At 43.3% G+C, this 17,067-nt stretch overlaps 1 protein-coding gene and 1 pseudogene across 1 annotated transcript in view; both read right to left on the bottom strand.

Moving 5' to 3' along the window:
- The window catches only part of Pglyrp1 (peptidoglycan recognition protein 1), a 147,826-nt gene that overhangs the window by 105,798 nt on the left and 24,961 nt on the right, over positions 1-17,067 (bottom strand). The gene's annotated exons all lie outside the window — the stretch shown is intronic.
- Positions 171-14,133, bottom strand: LOC128094650 (carcinoembryonic antigen-related cell adhesion molecule 3-like; annotated as a pseudogene).

The following is a 17,067-nucleotide window of genomic DNA, read 5'->3' as shown; positions in this document are numbered from 1 at the left end:
TGAAGTCTTCTGATCTAGTACAATTTCTCTCCCATATGGGTCCTGCTCTAAGTGCCCAAACCCAAATAAAAAGACAAAGTTCAGAGAGGAGATAGGCACAGTCCAGGCCTCACTGTCCTGTGTATATGGAGTAGAACAAAGTCTGCTTATTACCCAGGAGTCACAAAGAATCACTTACTGTTTACTTGGAGGTGCATGATGGCCCATTCTGATCTCAAATCTGCAGATATGGTTCGTAGGGTGTAAATTCCTGTGACTTTCTGGGTGACATTCTTGAGTAGCAGGGTTCCATTGGTACATATTGTTGCTCTTCCATAATATGCATGCCCAAGCGTGCTTGAATTAATGAGGATTGCATGGCTTGCTATCTTTAAGTGGTTGAGTGGAAGTACGCCTTTGTGCCAAGCAAAGCCTTGAAGCTTTTCTGGCAGATTATGAGCCAGTAAAAGAACATTGTCTTCTTCAGCAACCATGGGTGGTACCAACTCAATTGTGAGTTAGGAAGGGGCAGTATGCTTCTTGAAGCCTAAAATCGGTGCTAGAAGGAAATAGAAAGAAATCTGTCAATAGTGAATCCTCTGCATTGGTGGAAAAGTGGGGTCTCTGAGTCTTGAGCAGATATGTCCATCACTGAGCCTTGGTGTGTGGGTGAGGGTGTGCCTATCCTACTTCATAGAGATCAGCAACATGAGCTCCATTTCCTCAGTGCCACTGAACTTGTCATTTTCTCTGTATGTAACTCTCTCCTCATCTGTCTGCATGATTCACCCCTCACTGCCCCCCATCCCTGTTTACAGCCAGAGCACATGGAAGAATGTGCCTCTACTGGTCTCTTCCTTGACAGAACCTGGGTCTTCACACTCTGACTTATTTTGCATTAGTTCCTTTGTGGTACCTTCTTGATACCCTTGTTCATGTGTCTTGTGATCCACTACTAGGACTTTGTTGCCAGGGACCAATTTGATCTTTTTAGAAAGTCCAATGCCTATAAAGGATTCAGTGGATAAATGAATGAATGATGAATGAATGAATGAATAAATGAATGCATACTTCAGGAAACTGTAGTTCTATGCATTAATTTACCAAATTCTTAGATTCCAAGTTAATTACAGTTTTTCATGCCCTAACTTGATTTTTATGTTTATTTATTGTTTGTGGGGGGGGCACAAGTGCACATTAATGTTGTATTAGTGTGTACATGAGTGGGTTCATACCACAGTACCTATGTGTAGGTCAGAGGACAGCTTGTGTTATTCAACTTACTCCTTCCACTATGTGGGATGTGAGGATTGAACTCAGGTCATTAGGGCTGACAGCAAGAGCCCATGTCCTCTGAGTCATCTCACTGGCCCACTGCACTTTGCTTTTCATTTGAACAGTCATCTTCTCATAGATGGGAATGTTAGTCTCCACAATATAGTTTCCAAGGTGATTAACTTGATTAAAGAACAGTCCAACTCTTCTCCTCTGCCCCTTAATATTTCCTGCCCATCAAGAGCTTCCTGCTGCGGGAGTCTCTGTCTCCCTTGTTGTATCTTCTCCTCTCCAGCAGAGAAGAGAAACCCCAAGTCTCTTCTTAGGCCCTTATCCTCTTTAGGAGACTCTAGGCCATTTTTGAGTGAACCTTCTCCTGCACAGTGTAGGGAATGGCCTGGGTACCTGTACCATTTGCAGCAGATGTGGAAGTGGCTCCATGGCCTCTGCTGTCTGTTCTGTTCTCCATCCCTGGAGAAGATATTAGCTCCAGCACTTCCCCCAAGCCCTATTGTTCTGGTGTCAGCTATGCTGTCCTTCCTTCCTGTGACCTGAGTCTAGGACAGAAGTTGGGGAGACAGGGACACTTAAGATCTCGTGGTTCCCTTATCTTTTCCAAAAACCCAAGGTTATGTTCATGATGAGAGCCCCAAGAGTCTCTGCTGAGGCCGACATTCTTGGCTGAGTTACCCAGCACAGGTCCTCTCTAGAGTCAGGTGAGGAATTATGATCTATGGCAGTTTATCTCCATGATGCATGTCCTGAACTAAATCTTCAAACCACAACACAAGGACACAGTGTAGAGAGGAGGTAGATCTAGTTCAGGCTTGACAGCACTGTGTATGTACAAATGGAGTGAACCCCATCCAGCACCAGAGGTTACAAAGAATGACTTACTGTGTACAAAAAATTCCGCACATGTTATTTCAGATCTCGAATTTGTATTAAGTGTTTGTAGGATGTAGTATCCTGAGTCCTTCCCGGTGACATTCTTAATCAGCAGAGATCCATTATTGAATGCTGTCTCTCTACCACTGTGTGCAAGCCCCAGCACACATGAATTGGTAGCTATTGCACATCTTGCAATTTCATGGCTCTTGAGCACCATAACTCCTGTGTACCAGGAAAAGGCCTGAACATTCTCAGGAAGGTTGTGCACAAGCAGAAGAACATTATCCCCTTCAACAGAAATGGGTGGCACTGATTCAATGGTGAGCTGGGCAACAGTAGGAGGCAGCCAGCAGGTTAAAAGGGAGGCTAGAAGGGAAAAGAGAAATCCACGAACATTGGGATTTCTATATTTGATGGAAAGATGGAGCTCGTGTCCTGAGCAGACATGCTGATCACTTAGCCTGGCTATGTGGGTGACAGTGGGATCACCATATAGGAGGGGATGAGAAGATGACCTCTACACCCTCTGGCCCTGAACCTGTTGCTTTCTCTATGTGGAATTCTCCCCTCAGGTATATGCAGGGCTCACCTCAGGTTCCTGCTTATATCCAGAGTATATGGGCTGAGGTGATGCCTCCCCTTCTCTCTTTGTCTAGAGAACCCAGGCCTTCACATTCTTCTTTTTCTTTTTCTTTTCTCTTTTCCCTCTTTGGCCCCAGTTCTCTGACTATTGTTGTGGAATAATCTTTTTGTACACTGTGAAGATTTGTTAGTCGGGTTGGTTTAATAAAAATCTTAATGGCCAGTACCTAGGCAGGATTTTCAGGGCAGAGAGGATACTGGGAAGAATAAGGGTAGAGACATGTAGAATCAACAGCCAGAGACAAAGGAATCAGGAAAGCAGCACTGGCATTATAGAGTAAAAGTAATAAAGCCACAAGGCAGAAAGTAAATTAATAAAAATGGGTTAATTTAAGTTATAAGAGATAGTTAGAAACAAGCCTAAGCTATCAGCTGAGCTTTCATGATTAACAATAAGTCTCCATGTTGTTTATTTTGGACCTGGCTGCCTGGGCAGAAAAGTCCAACTACAAATGACACCCAACGTCTGGCCATATATATCCACATAAGATCTGAGAAAACTTAAACAAAGTTTCGAAACACACAAAAACAGAGCTGAATGGGGCTTCCTAGTCTTGTGTCTCTCATGCTGGACATGGTATAGAGACACATCTCCCAGCAGCTGCCTGTATGATTGAGCTACCAGTGTGCCGTGAGCCAAGCCACACGGCAGGTTTAAGGTTTTGCTCATGAAGACGGAAAAGGTTACAGATATGCAGTAAAGCAGGTTCATATGGGAAAATCCTCTAAACACACTACAGTGTGTTTAACAATGTACATAGGCTTAAGGAAAAATGGGTATAGACACTCATAGGAAAAGTAACTAGTTTAAAAATAATAAAGTCTTTAAAGAGAGAGTGAAGTAATAGAAAAAATAAGTCATGTAAGGATGGAATACACAGGGAGTCTGGATCCTATATGGTGTCTTGTTAACTTTGAATTTTTTAAATGCTAATGTGAAAAAAACAATAGCTGCTGAGAGACATTGGATTATGGAAACTACTAAATTAAACCAACCTGTATATTTTTAAAATGTCTTAACTTCAAAATGGAAGTTGGGCAGTGTGTTGTGTTGTAGGAGAGGTAATGATTTTGTTTCCATGGGAAACAAAAGACTGTGTATTCCTTCCAGATTAATAGAGATCAGATTTGACCACAGGAGACCTCCTGAGTATCTTGGCTACAGACACGTGGGAGGAAGCCAAAAAATGATACAGGACAGATGATCTGTAAACTGATCCCTTGACATGGGAACAGCTCTCTGAGATGAGATGAAACATGATAAACCTTGTTGGCAACAGAGGCCTTATGACTTACAATGACATATCATATTTTCTTATGGCATGGATAGATGCACATTACAGTTTGATTATACAGTCCAAAAAGGTTTATACACTTGACAGATGCCTTTTACCTGACCAAACATAAAATAAAATTTCATCTTTTACTGACTTTTGCACACTGCATATTCCATACTTGTGTTAAAGCAGATAAGTATGTCACCTTTGAAAGTTTACGTGTTTTTGAAGCAACAGGACCAGATACCAATGAAAATGAGTGCCCAGGTGAACCAGTATCTCAGAGTGCTTCTGCTGCAGTTTCATGAGAGTTCTGCATCCAGAGCAGCTTCAAGGCCAGCCAGGAATTCAGTTAAGCCTTGCGCTTTCTGATTGCATGGAGACCGAACAACAAATAATACAGCTAACTCTCTCAAGATTTGACCATTATCCCAATTTTCTCAGGGTCTTCTAAAGATGTCAGTCCCCCAGATAACAGCAATCAGTCTAGAGAACATGACACCCACATTCCCAAGAGGTGGGGTGGATGGCTTTTGGTTATTTGATGGGTTATAGATGTTTGTCATCATTTAGGGGGGTTGATTACAAGCTGATATTGGTAATGGCCAAGGGTCTCTTTCTGAAGGAAAAAGGGGGCATATAGTATAAAAATGGTGAGATAAAAGGGTGGACTGTTGAGTCTACTTTTAAACAAACACTAGTCTCAAATATTTTACATTGGTATGGATTTTTGTATATTGATGCGAATTTAATGTTATTTTCTTATACTGTATATATGTTTCTATTCTTGTTTAAGATATTATACCTATGCAGCTCATTTAAAAAGGTTGTATAAAGCTCCACTCCAGGGAAGACCTGCCCAACTCGGCCCCAGGTTCTGGCCACCGGGCAGGTTCCCTGCTAGCCCCACCGGGAAGGATCCCCTTCTCCAAGACCCCTGGCAGACCCTGCAGTCTCCACGCCCTGCCCCCACGCCCATCCGCCTGAGCCCCAAGCCTCTTCCTGAGACTCAGAGGCCGGCCCCCAGCTCCCATCTTGCTCCGGACTTCCCTTTTGGAATACTGGTTCTGGCCACCAGGCAGGTTCCCTGCTAGCCGCACCAGGAAGGATCCCCTTCTCCAAGACCCCTGGCAGACCCTGCAGTCTCCACGCCCTGCCCCCACGCCCATCCGCCTGAGCCCCAAGCCTCTTCCTGAGACTTAGAGGCCGGCCCCAGCTCCCATCTTGCTCCGGACGTCCCTTTTGGAACACTCGTGAGTACCCTTCCTTGCCCCAGACCCCATCCCTGGGCACCAGCCACTCCAGGGAAGACCTGCCCAACTCGGCCCCAGGTTCTGGCCACCGGGCAGGTTCCCTGCTAGCCCCACCGGGAAGGATCCCCTTCTCCAAGACCCCTGGCAGACCCTGCAGTCTCCACGCCCTGCCCCCACGCCCATCCGCCTGAGCCCCAAGCCTCTTCCTGAGACTCAGAGGCCGGCCCCCAGCTACCATCTTGCTCCGGACTTCCCTTTTGGAATACTGGTGAGTACCCTTCCTTGCCCCAGACCCCATCCCTGGGCACCAGCCACTCCAGGGAAGACCTGCCCAACTTGGCCCCAGGTTCTGGTCACCAGGCAGGTTCCCTGCTAGCTGCACCGGGAAGGATCCCCTTCTCCAAGACCCCTGGCAGACCCTGCAGTCTCCACGCCCTGCCCCCACGCCCATCCGCCTGAGCCCCAAGCCTCTTCCTGAGACTTAGAGGCCGGCCCCCAGCTCCCATCTTGCTCCGGACGTCCCTTTTGGAACACTCGTGAGTACCCTTCCTTGCCCTAGACCCCATCCCTGGGCACCAGCCACTCCAGGGAAGACCTGCCCAACTCGGCCCCAGGTTCTGGCTACCGGGCAGGTTCCCTACTAGCCCCACCGGGAAGGATCCCCTTCTCCAAGACCCCTGGCAGACCCTGCAGTCTCCACGCCCTGCCCCCACGCCCATCCGCCTGAGCCCCAAGCCTCTTCCTGAGACTCAGAGGCCGGCCCCCAGCTCCCATCTTGCTCCGGACTTCCCTTTTGGAACACTGACTTCCCTTTTGGAACACTGGTCTGTCTGAACCAAGTGTGCGGATAAGGCCAAGAACGAACCACAAGGAGATGGGCAGATGTCAAGACAGAAATATATACAACAAAATGAATAGCAATACAGCATCACCTGGCCCTAGCCCTCCTCCAACACCTAGACCTGAACATCAGAAATTGGAAGAAGCAGAAGAAAACAGCCTTATGAATGACATCATGAAGAAGCTAGAGGCTTGCGTAGAGGAAAAGACAAAAAAATGTGAAGAACGCTGTAAACAACTAGAGGAAAGGGCAAACAAATTAGAAGAAATCAATAAAGTCCTGGAAGAAAACAATAAAATACTGAGAGAAAATCAAGAAAAATCAATGAAACAAATGAAGGAAACAGTCCAAGACCTGAAAAGGGAAATAGAAAAAATGAAGAAGACACAAACAGAGGGAATGCTGGAAATAGAAAATCTGAGAAAACGATTGGGAACTTCAGATGCAAGTATAATCAACAGAATGCAAGAGATGGAAGAGAGGATCTCTAGCGTTGAAGATACAGTAGAAGAAATACATTCATCAGTCAAAGAAAACACTAAAGCCAACAAAGTCATGAACCAAAATGTCCAAGAAATTTGGGACACCATGAAAAGACCAAACCTAAGAATAATAGGGGTCGAAGAAGGAGAAGAATACCAACTCAAGGGCACAGAAAATATATTCAACAAGATCATAGAAGAAAACTTTCCCAACTTAAAGAAGGAAATGCCTATGAAGATACAAGAAGCTTATAGAACACCAAACAGACTAGACCCCCAAAAAAAGTCCCCTCGCCACATAATAGTTAAACAACTAAACGTACAGAATAAAGAAAGAATATTAAGAGCAGCAAAGGAAAAAGGCCAAGTGACATTAAAGGCAAACCCATCAGAATAACACCCGATTTCTCAATGGAGACTTTGAAAGCCAGAAGAACCTGGACAGATGTAATGCAGACACTAAGAGACCATGGATGTCAACCTAGACTAATATACCCAGCAAAACTTTCAATCACCATAGATGGAGTGAACAAGACATTCCATGACAAAGCCAGATTTAAACAATACTTATCCACAAACCCAGCCCTACAGAAAGCACTAGAAGGAAAATTCCAACCTAAGGAAGTCAGATACACCCTCGAAAACACAGGCAACAGATAAAGCCACAGCAGTAAACCCCAACGTATAGAAGTACACACACATCACCACCAAAAAATAACAGGAATGAACAATCACTGGTCATTAATTTCCCTCAATATCAATGGACTTAATTCACCTATAAAAAGACATAGGCTTACAGAATGGATACGAAAGCAGGACCCATCTTTCTGCTGCATACAAGAAACACATCTCAAATTCAAAGATAGACACTACCTAAAAATAAAAGGCTGGGAAAAGACTTTCCAATCAAACGGTCTTAAGAAACAAGCGGGTGTAGCCATCCTGATATCCAGCAAAATAGACTTCAAACTGAAATCAATCAAAAGAGATCAAGAAGGGCATTACATACTCATCACAGGAAAGATCCACCAAGATGAAGTCTCAATTCTGAATATTTATGCCCCAAACACAAGGGCACCCACATATGTAAAAGAAACATTACTAAAGCTTAAATCACATATAAAAAACCCCACACATTAATAGTGGGAGACCTCAACACCCCACTTTCACCACTGGACAGATCTCCCAAATTGAAACTTAACAGAGAAATAAAGGACTTAACTGATGTCATGACTCAAATGGACTTAATCGATATGTACAGAACATTCCATCCTAACAAAAAAGAATATACCTTCTTCTCAGCACCCCATGGAACCTTCTCTAAAATTGACCACATACTTGGCCACAAAACAAATCTAAACAGATACAAAACAATTGGAATAATCTCCTGTGTTCTATCAGACCACCATGGTCTAAAGTTGGATTTCAACAACAACAAAAACTACAGAAAACCTGCAATCTCATGGAAACTGAATAATACCCAACTGAATCACCAATGGGTTAAGGAAGAAATAAAGAAAGAAATTAAAGACTTCCTAGAGATCAATGAAAATGAAGACACCACATATCCAAATTTATGGGACACTATGAAAGCAGTACTAAGAGGGAAATTCATAGCACTAAATGCCCACATAAATAAGTTGGAGAAATCTCACACTAGAGACTTAACAGCATACCTGAAAGCTCTAGAACAAGAAGAAGCACAGTCTCCCAGGAAAAATAGACGCCAGGAAATTATCAAAGTGAAAGCTGAAATCAATAAAATAGAAACAAAGAGAACAATACAAAAAATTAATGAAACAAAGAGTTGGTTCTTTGAGAAAATCAACAAGATAGACAAGCCCTTATCCAAACTAACCAAAAGACATAGAGAGAGCATCCAAATCAACAAAATCAGAAATGAAAAGGGGGACATAACAACAGACATTGAGGAAATCCAGAGAATTATCAGGTCATACTTCAAAAACCTCTATTCGACAAAACTGGAAAACCTAAAAGAAATGGATAACTTTCTGGATAGGTACCACATACCTAAGTTAAATCAAGACCAGATAAACTATTTAAATAGTCCAATAACCCCTAACGAAATAGAAACAGTCATTAAAAGTCTCCCAACCAAAAAAAGCCCAGGACCAGATGGTTTCAGCGCAGAATTCTACCAGATCTTCAAAGAAGAGTTAATACCAATACTCTCTAAATTGTTCCACACAATAGAAACAGAAGGAACATTACCAAACTCCTTCTACGAGGCTACAATTACCCTAATTCCTAAACCAAACAAGGATACAACAAAGAAAGAGAACTACAGACCGATCTCCCTCATGAACATTGATGCAAAAATACTCAATAAAATACTGGCAAACAGACTCCAAGAACACATCAAAACAATTATCCACCATGATCAAGTAGGATTCATTCCAGGGATGCAAGGGTGGTTCAACATACGAAAGTCCGTCAATGTAATACACCATATAAACAAACTCAAAGAAAAAAACCATATGATCATCTCACTGGATGCAGAAAAGGCATTTGACAAAATCCAACACCCCTTCATGATAAAGGTATTGGAGCGATCAGGAATACAGGGAACATACCTAAACATAATAAAGGCAATTTACAGCAAGCCAACAGCCAACATCAAATTAAATGGAGAGAAACTCAAAGCAATTCCACTAAAATCAGGAACGAGGCAAGGCTGTCTACTCTCCCCATACTTATTCAATATAGTACTTGAAGTTCTAGCCAGAGCAATAAGACAACATAAGGAGATTAAGGGGATACAAATTGGAAAGGAAGAAGTCAAGCTTTCCCTATTTGCAGATGACATGGTAGTATACTTGAGCGACCCCAAAGATTCCACCAAGGAACTGATACAGTTTATAAACACCTTCAGCAACATAGCAGGATACAAGATCAACTCAAAAAAATCAGTAGCCCTCCTATATACAATGGACAAAGAAGCGGAGAAGGAAATCAGAGATACATCACCCTTTACTATAGCCACAAATGACATAAAATACCTTGGGGTAACACTAACCAAGCAAGTGAAGGACCTATATGACAAGAACTTTAAGTCCCTGAAAAAAGAAATTGAAGAAGATGTCAGAAAATGGAAAGATCTCCCATGCTCATGGATAGGCAGGACTAACATAGTAAAAATGGCAATCCTACCAAAAGCAATCTACAGATTCAATGCAATCCCCATCAAAATACCAACACAATTCTTCACAGACCTGGAAAAAATAATACTCAACTTCATATGGAAAAACAAAAAACCCAGGATAGCCAAAGGATCCTGTACAATAACACAACTTCTGGAGGCATCACGATCCCTGACTTCAAGCTCTACTATAGAGCTACAGTAATAAAAACAGCTTGGTACTGGCATAAAAACCGACATGTGGACCAATGGAATCGAATTGAAGACCCTGACATTAATCCACACACCTATGAACATATAATTTTTGACAAAGAAGCCAAAAGTGCACAATGGAAAAAAGAAAGCATCTTCAACAAATGGTGCTGGCAAAACTGGATATCAACATGTAGAAGGCTGCAAATAGATCCTTATCTATCACCGTGCACAAAACTTAAGTCCAAGTGGATCAAGGACCTCAACATAAATCCAGCTACTCTGAACCTGCTAGAAGAGAAAGTAGGAAGTAGTCTTGAACGCATTGGCATAGGAGACTACTTCCTAAATAGAACACCAGTAGCACAGACTCTGAGACAAACAATCAATCAATGGGACCTCTTGAAACTGAGAAGCTTTTGTAGAGCAAAGGATACGGTCAACAAGGCAAAGCGACAGCCTACAGAATGGGAAAAGATCTTCACCAACCCCACATCTGACAGAGGACTGATATCCAGAATATATAAGGAATTCAAGAAATTAGACATCAAAATGCCCAACAGTCCAATTAAGAAATGGGCTATAGAGCTAAACAGAGAATTCTCAACAGAGGAAACTCAAATGGCCGAAAGACATTTAAGGAACTGCTCAACATCCCTAATCATCAGGGAAATGCAAATCAAAACAACTCTGAGATACCACCTTACGCCTGTCAGAATGGCTAAGATCAAAAACACTGAAGACACCTTATGCTGGAGAGGATGTGGAGCTAGGGGAACTCTCCTCCACTGCTGGTGGGAATGCAAGCTTGTACAACCACTTTGGAAATCAATATGGCGCTTTCTTAGAAAATTGGGAATCAATCTCCCCCAAGATCCAGCTATACCACTCTTGGGCATATACCCAAGAAATGCTCAACCACACCATAAGAGCACTTGTTCAGTTATGTTCATATCAGCATTGTTTGTAATAGCCAGAACATGGAAACAACCCAGATGCCCTTCAACTGAAGAATGGATAAACAAAATGTGGTACATATACACAATGGAATACTACTCAGCAGAGAAAAACAATGGCATCATGAGGTTTACAGACAAATGGATGGATCTAGAAAAAATCATCCTGAGTGAGGTAACCCAGACTCAGAAAGACAAACATGGTATGTACTCACTCATAGCAAGATACTAGACATGAAACAAGGATGACTTGTCTGCTACTCACATCACCAGGGAGGCTATCTGGAAAACAGGACCCCAAGAAAGACACAGGGATCACCCAATGACAGAGAAATGGAATGAGATCTACATGAACAGCCTGGACATGAGTGGCGGTAATGAAAGGCGAGGGTTGAGGGAAAGAGAGCTTGGGGGAGTGGGAGATCCCAGCTGGATCAACAACAGAGAGGGAGAACAAGGAATAGGAGACCATGGTAAATAAAGACCACATGAGAATAGGAAGAAGCAAAGTGCTAGAGAGGCCCACAGAAATCCACAAAGATACCCACACAACAGACTGCTGGCAGTGGTCGAGAGACAGCCCGAACTGACCTACTCTGGTGATGGGATGGCCAAAGACCCTAATTGTTGTGCTAGAAACCTCATCCAACTACTGAGGGATCTGGATGCAGAGATCCATGACTAGGCCCCGGGTGGATCTCTGGGAGTCCAATTAGCGAGAATGAGGAGGGTTTATATGAGCGAGAATTGTTGAGACCAAGGTTGGATAAAGCACAGGGACAAATAGCCAAATGAATGGAAACACATGAACTATGAACCAATGGCTGAGGGGTCCCCACTGGATCAGGCCCTCTGAATGGATGAGACAGTTGATTGGCTTGATCTGTTTGGGAGGCATCCAGGCAGTGGGACCAGATCTTGTGCTCATTGCATGAGTTGGCTGTTTGAAACCTGGGGCCTATGCAGGATTGTTTGGCTCGGCCTGGGAGGAGGGGACTAGACCTACCTGGACTGAGTCTACCAGGTTGACCTCAGTCTGTGGGGAAGGCTTTGCCCTGGAGGAGATGGGAATGGGGGGGGGTTGGGGGGAAGGTGAGGGGGACGGGAGGGGGGAGAACAAGGGAATCCGTGGCTGATATGCAGAACTGAATTGTATTGCAAAATAAATTAATAAAAAAAAAATAAATAAAATAAAAAGGTTGTATAAAGCTTTAGTCTTTGAAAGCTATTTAGAGTAATAAATACAGGTTAATAGTCATCTATATCTATGAAACTAATAGCTGTGTTAGGTATGTTTTTAAGACCACACAGAGATATATTTAGGATAGATAGGTGATCTTCAAACACTTAAAAGACCTACATAATATGGCATTTTAAATGTTTTAATAGCATAAGGCTTTTCATTCCAATGACTCATGTCTTCTCCTGGTGTCACCATTCTACTTCAAAAAAGAATGATGGGCATCAAAGAACCTCTATATGGCATTTGCTTTCTTTGCGGCAAAAGCTAGCTATCTGAGCAGGAAACGGCTGTTGCCTCAACTGCTGACATGCTGTCCAAACTGGATCAGCAGGACACAAAGTAAAATGACTGCTGAACTTTTCTAAGACAGGGTAGGCTTCACAGATAAGTCTGTCAGATATCCTAGGCCTATAGGCCAAAGATGGATGCCTCAACATTGCAGAGGCATCTTGGGTGACTGTCCAGGCAGCCAGTGTTCCTGTCATTTTAGTTTTGGAAATTGCTTGCTCTGCACTTCCTGTTTACTAAAGCAATATTATATCCTTCTGGGGTCAGTCTTTGATGGAATTGAAGACTAGATGGTCATAGTTTTCCTTATTTATGATAGAAGGTAAATTAGGTACAGAGCTTTGGCCTTATCAAGATAGAATAAATAATGGAGTATTTTTTCAACTATGCCAAATACAAATGGACAGGACATTGTAAATGTAATTTTTACCTGATAATTGTTCTTATTGTTTATAGTTTCATTATGCTAGAGTTAAATCCTTTCCTTTTTATTTAGACAAAGAGGAGGAAATTTGGAATAATCTTTGCATACACTGTGAGATTTGTCTTTTGGATTGGTTTAATAAAAAGCTGAACAGCCAATAGTTAGGCAGGATTTTAGGGACAGAGAGGATGCTGGGAAGAAGAAGTGGGGAGATGTGGATAAATGCCAGCAAGAGATGGAAGAAGCATGAAAGCCATATGGGCAGTGTAGGGTAAAGGTAATAAATCCATGGGGCAGAAGGTAAATTAATAGAAATGGGTTAATTTAAGTCTAAGAACTAGTTTGAAGCAACCATAAGCTATCAGCCAAGTTCTCATAATTAATAATAAGTCTCCATGTCATTCATTTGGGAGCTGGCTGCTGGGACAGCAACATCCATGTACCTACTATTCCTTCTAGACATTCTTTCAGGTTTGTCTTTTATCTCACTAGACCAGGGCTTCATGAAAACCAAGATGAGCCTGACATGTTTGGAGAGCCCAATGCCTGATAAAGGCTTGGATACTTTTGGATGAATGGGTGAATGTATGTTCCAGGATCCTCTTATCCAGGAGCGTATTTACAAAGTTCCCACATCTGGAACTAATGATACCTTTAGTATAAAAGTTTGATTTTTTTCTTGGTTTGTATACTTTGTGTATGTCATGGGTGAATGTATGTATGTGTGTGTACTTGTGTGTCTCTGTATATGGGTGAGTGTGTGTATAGCATGGACACAGATGTAAGATACTTTGTAGGTGTTGGGGATTTAACTGGTGTCTTAGACTTGGCAACCAGTACCATTACCATTAAGTCTTCTCAATGACTTTCCCTAGTTTGATTTTTAATTTTATAGTCACCCTCTCATGGTTGGGGACATCAGTCCCCAGGATATAGTTGTTAAAGTGATTAACTTAGCGTAGAGAAAAATGGGGCCTTTTTTCCATTTTACCATCTCATATAACTAAGAACTTTCTGCTGCCAAGTGGCTGTCCCTGTCTGTGTCCTCTCCTCTCAAGCCGAGAACAGAAACCCTGAGTCTCCCCTTGATCTTGTCTTCTTCAGGGGACTCTAGCCAGGCTCTGAGATGCCCCTCCTCCCACAAAGTCAGATAGTGACCTCCTTACCTGTGAGCAGGAGCCACTGCCAGGAGAAGCAACCCATGCAAGGAAGTGCAGCAGAGTCCATCATGGCCCCCACCACGTGCTCTGTGTTCCCTTTGTGGAGAAGGGCTTCAGCTCCAGCACTGTTCAACACTCTGCTGTCTTAGTGTTAGCTCTATGTCCTTCCTCCCGTTTATCTGAGACTTCTCCCAGGTAGAAGCCCCTCCTAGAATCACATGTTGTACAAGACACAACAATTCATTTCCTTCTCTCTTCCATCCTCTATCTTTCTCCTCTTTCCTCTCTTTATGTCTCAGACCTCCAGACTGCACAGTAAGCAATAAAGCTGATAAGTCTCCTCATGCCCTAACAGAACAACACCCTAGGGATGACTCTGTGGTGTCCTTGGCCTTGGGTCTGTCAATACCAAAGAGGGAGGACCCCACTCCAGTCCTTTCTGTGTATCCTTTTTGAACAGAAATCTAGCTAAATGCTTAGTTATCTCTGTGTGTTCTGGAAAGGCAGGATTTACTTCCAGCAGGAATAGGACAGAGACACCTATGAGGGGTAGAAAGGGACCTGCTTACTGATGCCTGTGAGAGGGAACTCAGTCATCACCAAATCATTCACCAGTCAGGGGCAGAGGACAAAGAACAATTGTATCAGGAGTTACATGTTCTCGATGTGTGGGAGTAGGTCTCCTGTGTGTCCTGGGTAAGAGAACTTCTGGCTTCATCATCATGTGGATAGTCCTGAGTAGCTACTCCCATTTCCTGCTTTGTTTAATCTGTGCCTCACATATGCCCATATCCCTATTGATTTCTCTAAAATGCCCATCTTCTGCCTGGGTGATTACACTCTGGGATGTTTGTCTTTCCCCCCAAGGGAAATGACAGGTCACAAGGATTACACAGGGTCTCCAGGCAGAGCAGTATGTTCAGAGACATAATAAGTAGCCAGGAGGCCAAAGAAAACTTAGGAGAGCAACCTCTGGAATGTTGGGGATAGGGACAAAAACCTAGTTGCAAGTTAAGGCTGCGTCTCATGGAAATAATTTCCTAAGTGTTGATTATGTGTCTGGATGTCACACCTTGGAGAGCATGATGACACCTGTAGCACTTGTCTCAGGCTACAGTATGAATGATGATCAGGCTTAAATGTTGTGACCTGAACTGATGTCTGGGCACAGGTGCATTGTGGGGACAATCATGTTGTTCACTGTGGCTCTCCAGACCTCCTGATTCCTTCCAGTTCCTGGTGAGCTTAGGGAAAATTGGAGATTTTTCTTGGAACTCCTAGTCCATAGGGAGAAGTAGAATGCACCTAGGGTATGGGCATCCATAGACAGAGCCATATACTTCCAAAATTTCAAAGGAAATCCTGGGGCTTTATCTTGAGATCTAAAGGAGAGCATGCTCTTGGTGGACCCCTCTTTTGTGTCTACATTCCTGAATCAGTTTGCCCATATCGTGCTGTGGGATTTGCATATGAAGATATAAAACTATGTGGAACCCAAATGAATATGCTTTGTACTCTTGCCAGAAAACTGTTTGTTCTAACTTTGCTTCTACTGTTGTGATAAATGCCCTGACCAAAAGCAGCTTGGTGGAGCAAAGAATTTACAGGCCTGACTCAGGTCAAATCCATCATTGAGGGAAGTCGGGGTAGACACTCAAGACAGAAACCTGGAGGCAGGAACTGAGGAGGAGAACTGCTTGCAGGGTCATTGGCTCTCTCTCTCTCTCTCTCTCTCTCTCTCTCTCTCTCTCTCTCTCTCTCTCTCTCTCTCTCTCTCTCTCTCTGAGTGTGTGTGTGTGTGTGTGTGTGTGTGTGTGTGTGTGTGTATCAAGACAGTCTTTCAGTCTTTAACACATTTAGGCAAGTGACCTGGAGAAAACACTAACTCAACTGAGTCTCTTTTAGCCCTACATCTGGGACTTTAGGCTGTGTCAGTTTCACAATAAATGTTAACTAGGAAAGGACACTCCATGATCTCCAAGGCTGTGTCCATCCCTGATGTCAGTGACACATGTGCTCATGTCCACAGCTTCACACATCCAGATCTTCAAAGCCAGGACTCAGCTCAGAGGCAGCCTGCCCTAAGGTTCACTTTCCCACTTCACTGATCCTCAACTAAGGGACTCTTTGGTGTCCACTGGTGACATTTTTCACCCAGAAGAAGAGTAGTGAAATTAGTAACATGTTCTGTTCTGACTGAGGACAGGCCCTACAGGCACCTCCATTTCTCCTTCCAACTGCAATGGCGCCAGAGGTGAGTCAGTCTCCATGTGAGACGGGAGCAGACCTGGTAACAGAGCTCTGAGCTGCTTTTTGTCCCCCATCTACGGTGCGTGTTCACCAACCATTCGGGTTAACCAACTATGAAGCATGTTTCAAAACCCTGGGTGTTCTTTGTAGGTCATGAATGTCATAAAAAGAAAAGGAGAGGACATGAAGACATGGCTTAGTGACAGAAAGAAATCTACTTGGCCTTAAGGTTCCTACTTTCCCCTGAGATGTCCTACTCACTTCCTGGGATTTTTCATATCTCTACACATCACAGGCCCAGCATGGGAGAAGTCAGAGAGGCAGAAAGAGAGATGACTCAGAGCCAGTAAATAGATGATCTGGAGGCTCAGTAAAGAATGGAGATTGGTTGGATCCACACAGGCTAGAAATTATCTTCTGTGTCTTTCCAGAAAACCAAAAGCCTCAACTCTAAAGCTTAGTGTAGATCCACTCATCAGAGAATGTTGTTTTCTCAATTGTGGTCCTATTGAGGCCAATGGCAGAGCTATGGAACAGGCAGGTATTTGGTTGCTATTAATAGTGATATTCAGGAAAATGTGTTTTTGTAAGGATCCTGGAGGTCCCCATTGATCAGCCCCTTAAGACTATATAGATGGGTGAGGGACTTCATGACAGGAGAGAGGCAGGGGTTTGTTCCTGAATGGAAATAAGAGTCTAAATTACTGATGTAAGTACGTTACTGATGGGACATCAGGTGAGAACAGAATAAAGC

The sequence above is a fragment of the Peromyscus californicus genome, unplaced genomic scaffold (assembly GCF_007827085.1).
Source record: "Peromyscus californicus insignis strain IS unplaced genomic scaffold, ASM782708v3 Scaffold_4__1_contigs__length_199733344, whole genome shotgun sequence".
Lineage (NCBI taxonomy): Eukaryota > Metazoa > Chordata > Mammalia > Rodentia > Cricetidae > Peromyscus > Peromyscus californicus.
The sequence above is the reverse complement of the archived record's forward strand: the minus strand, read 5'-3'. Positions and strand labels throughout refer to the sequence as shown.